We start from the raw sequence: 4,680 nt of genomic DNA, 5'->3' as shown, positions 1-4,680 counted from the left end.
TCCATCTGACGTGGTCGAAGAGAAACGTCCCGCCCCAATCACTATCATTCCCACGGACCAACGTGAAATACTTGCCGGCCTCTGCAACTACATCATGTCGATCAATGATGCTGGATGTTTGGAGTAAGTATCATGTATCAATATTTAATGTGCGGATGTATATTATTGTTCTTCTTACCATCCAAATTACAGGAAGGTATGGGTCCGGAGCTCCACACCCGATCCAATGAGCTTAAGTCTTAAGAAACTTCAGTGCATACTTAACATGGAGCAGCCCATGGACAATGATTGCTTCAACACCGCCGTGCTTATGCTGGCATGTGACGAGGGAGTATTGTTCACAGACCCTCCTATACACTACATGGATCTACGATTTTGTGTAAGTTACCGTAACTCTTCATTCTAGGTGCCATTAGTATCAACATGTTGAAACAATATTTTTTTCTTTTACTTAGTCCATGCTGCTAGAGTCAACACGAGGTCAGAAATTTTGTGAGAAGGAAACTATCCAGACGTTGGCAACATTATTTGATAGCTGGCCTGGGATGGAGACCGACATCTCATCTTGCAATAAGGTAAATAAAATATTTTGACCATTGTTATCATGGTTTGTTTTTGTTTCTAATAGCTCCACTTGTAGATTTATCTTCCCTATGCATCCATCGGCCGATACATCCTGTACATCATCGACAAAGAGGCACGTCGTCTATATATTATGGATCCTATTCAATCATCACAATCGTCAGAGGATAAAAACTTGAGGCATTCACTGAAATTAAAAAGTTTTTCAAGGGATTTCAAAGAAGCACTCGAAATAAAGCTGCCTGGGTGGAATTTTGATATATCTAAATGGCATCGTTTATTTCCGGCCGGTGTTCCAACGAGTATAGACGGGTAATGAATTCATAACAAGAATATTTACTTTTGTTATCATTATATTATTTATAATATTAATTGAAAGTTTTCCAGGAATGTGTCTGGCTATTTTGTTTTTCATTTTATGCTCTGGTGGAACGGTAAAGAATTGGTCAAGCCGGTTTGCGCGGTGAGTATTGTGGGTTACATGTTTTAAGACCTTCTCCGTGAATTTTTCATACTAACTACATTTATTTTTTCTGCAGGATGGGTATGAATTGAGGAAGCATTTTTTATTATACTTGCTAAAACATCGCGGGAATGAAGCTAGAGGAAACTTTCCTGATATTGTGAAAGAATTTCTTAAGCGCATCATCTAGATATTAGTATTTTTGTAATAGATGTTAAGTTGTAACATCACTCAGCTTGTTACATTGCAATAATGGACTTCAGTTTGTGTTATATTGTTTGTATGTGTGGATTTTAACATGTAACTCTGGTAAACTATTTCAAGAGCCCGTGGCAACGCACGGCCACTCTACTAGTGTCTCCTAGTCCATCACGCAGACGTGTTAACGCGTGCATACATGTGTTTGTGTTGACGGATTTGGTGCTAGATATTTTTCTTCTTTTGAGGTTGGATTTGGTTGTGTATGTGTCCCTCCCAAACTCATACGGGCTGACTAATAGCACATGAAAGATGGAAAGGAAACGAACAATGTCCATAACTCGATAAGGAGTATATCTGAACCTTTCAATCCATTTAATTATAGAAGTTTCGGCTGAGAAAGAGAATAAGGAGAATATGCGGCAAAAATTGAATTATCAAATGATTACATAACAACATGTTATCTAATTTATTATGTTTCTCTTCTCACTCTTTTGCTATTTTTCTTTTACATCCTTCATGTCTACAAGAGAACTAATCAGATGTTTTTGAGCGTATGACATTTTTTGTCTCCTATGGAACACACCTTCATGTCTAGAAGATAACTAACCAAATATTTTTTTAGTGTCTGACCTTTTTTTCTCCCGTTGCAACGCACATACATATTTGTTAGTACAAGTATTTTGCCGACAATCTGTTAAACAAATAATGTAGAGTTTACCAACGAAAAGGGTAAAATAAAAGTTGAAATAGAAACAAAGTACATAGCATCATGATGTTCCAATTGAAGCGCCATAGACTCCCAGTTTAATGCCACAACGCACAACCAAGTGAATCGATATCTTATTGGACAAATCCCCTATAGTGTTAGTACTGAGGAAAAAAAACCTATACCGATATAGATATACTCAGACATTTAATTCCTTGTGACTAAAGGTACCCTCTTTGTTTTTGTTTACTCCACATATTAGTTTTGCCTAAAGTAAAACTTTATAAGTTTTTACCATGTTTGTAGGAGATGCACTCCCGAGTGCGTGCTGGCTCTCCCCAAAAATGTAGAATACTCTCAATCCATCTTAAAAATAAAGAAACAATCCCGCAAAAAAATAAAAAAAAAATAAACAATCGGGCATAGCAGCCAGGGCTGGCAATGGTTTTAAAACTGGCCTATTTCTAGAACAATCATATCTACAAAATATATCAGCCTTCTATAATCGGGGACCTCGTAATTGGCGCCTGAAGCGCCAATTAGGTAAGTTGGCGCTCACAGCCGCGAGCTCGTGGGCCGGCCCATGTGGCGACTCCTCAACTTGCCCTGGCTGGTCGCTCGCTCGCTCGAGTGCTGTCTGACCTGTCACAGTTGACCAGTACCGTTGACTTTAAAGAAAAACAGAAAAACACACCCAAAAAAATCGCAGTTTCAAATAAATTCACAGATTTGGAAAAAGTTCGTGCAAAATTTCGAAAACTTCACCGAATTTGAAAAAAAACATTAATTTTGATAAAAGTTCATCAATTTTGAAAATAAGCTCATCCAATTTGAAAATTTTCATTGATTTTGAAAAATAGTTCACAAATTTACAAAATTCATTGATTTTGAATAAAAACCATCAAATTTGAATAAAGTTCATTGAATTTGATAAAAGTTGATGTATTTGGAAAAAAAATCATCGATTTTGAAAAAAAGTTCATCAAATATGGAAAGATCCATTGAATTTTAAAAAACCTTCATTCAATTTGAAAAAAATTCATCAATTTCGAATAAGAAAAATCATTCGAATTAGTAAAAGAAAAAATAATAATAAACCGAACAGAAAATAAAGGAGAAAAATAAAGAAAAAAGAAGAAAGAAGAAAGAAGAAAAGAGGGAAGAAGATGTACTTGAGCACATGAGGTGAATGGGGTGGTGTGGTTAGTGAGGGGTGCGAATAATCAGGAGGTTGTTGGTTTAAGTTCATGCATGTTCATTTTTTTGTTTTTAATACAACAGAAAAACAAAGGGGAAGATGGGCCGAGCCAACTAGCCGCGCCCTGCAGGTGCCCGCTTGTGAACGGGCGCTTAAGCGCCAAATAGGATCCGCCCTATAATCGTATCAAAATGAGGAGCTAATGATCATAGAGGGCCAAGCCTGGCAATGGTTTAGAAATGGGCCCATTTCCGAAACAGTGTATGCACAACACAAGTTAGCTAGCTAGTTGTTTTTTTAGAGAAAGTTGTCCTGCTAGTTTTTTATATGCTTTTCAGGTTTTGTCTAAAACCTTCTCTTAATCAATAATAATGATAAATCTTTTATATTGTTTTGGAAAACAGATATATGATTTTGAAACATCTGGATTTGGACTTTGAGAAAAGTGCTAATTCCGACCAAGACTAGTACTATTAGTGATAAAGAAGTAGAAAAAAATGAGACGTGATATGCCCCATAATAATGAGGACGCGTCTAGCGAGCTGCCGGTGCCTCACTAGCACTCAGAAGTTGCCCACCGCTTTAGGAAAATTCCTGTCCCTTGTCACCCTTGATCATAAAAAAGCTAAAACTAAAAAGCAACTAGTCATTCCATATGGTCTTTTCCAGACATCACGTGCCCCACCAGTTAATACGTTCATAACATGAAGAGTTTTTCCTGTTGTGCATTAAATTTGTGTTTTTTAAATTTAAAAAAGGCACAACTTTCAAACCGTGCATCCAATTTAGATCGGTTTTCACCGTTGAAACCATCGCAATGAGCTCTTCGAAACTAGACCCCATTTTGTATATGTTTCGACGAACTTTTTCAATACCAACTTTGGTGCTATATGGTGCAATTTTATTTGTTGTCCTGGCGAGGTGTTTAGTAGTCGGTGTGCAACTTTTCCTGTACTTTGTGTAGTTTTTATTGTTAACATACTATCCCACCTATCCTACCAATGAGATGTGCAACTTCGGTTGTTGGCCCGACAAACTAACTAGCAGTCGATGTGCATTTTTTCCCTACCCCTTGGATGTGGTATGTCAACAGTGAAAACCGCACATCCACAAGTTGAGGAAAAAGTTGCACATCGACTATTGGCAGTTGGTCGGGCCAGGAGACGAAGTTGTACATCTCGCTGGTAGGATAGATGAGGTGCAATGCTAATAGCTTTTACTAAAAAAATCGTGTATTTTCAGGAATTTGTATTTGAAATAATCATCAAATATTTGAAAATATTCATATATTAAACAGGGGGGACCCCAAAAGAGAAAAGGAAAAATATAAGAAACAAAAGGAAAAAGAAGGAAAAACGAAAAAAGATTTCAAATTAAAATATAAAAAGAGAAAAAAGAGGGGGAAAGGAAAACTAGACGAAACCGGAAACAAAGTTGCCACCCCTGCACAAGAACGAATGAGAAAACCGTACGCTGAGGGCACATTGTGTGACTTAAAGCAAGGCCGCTCGTCGCCGACAGCCTTTCTGC

At 37.4% G+C, this 4,680-nt stretch overlaps 1 long non-coding RNA gene across 1 annotated transcript; it reads left to right on the top strand.

The window, feature by feature from the left end:
* Window positions 1-545: 545 nt before the first annotated feature.
* Window positions 546-1,228, top strand: LOC123164953 (uncharacterized). The gene is made up of 3 exons (XR_006482722.1): window positions 546-894; window positions 970-1,045; window positions 1,122-1,228. It is a non-coding gene; the product is annotated as an uncharacterized lncRNA (long non-coding RNA).
* The last annotated feature ends 3,452 nt before the right edge of the window (window positions 1,229-4,680 follow it).

This window comes from Triticum aestivum, chromosome 7D (genome assembly GCF_018294505.1).
Source record: "Triticum aestivum cultivar Chinese Spring chromosome 7D, IWGSC CS RefSeq v2.1, whole genome shotgun sequence".
Taxonomy (NCBI): Eukaryota; Viridiplantae; Streptophyta; class Magnoliopsida; order Poales; family Poaceae; genus Triticum; species Triticum aestivum.
Note: the sequence above shows the minus strand (reverse complement) of the source record. Positions and strands in the feature narration are given on the sequence as shown.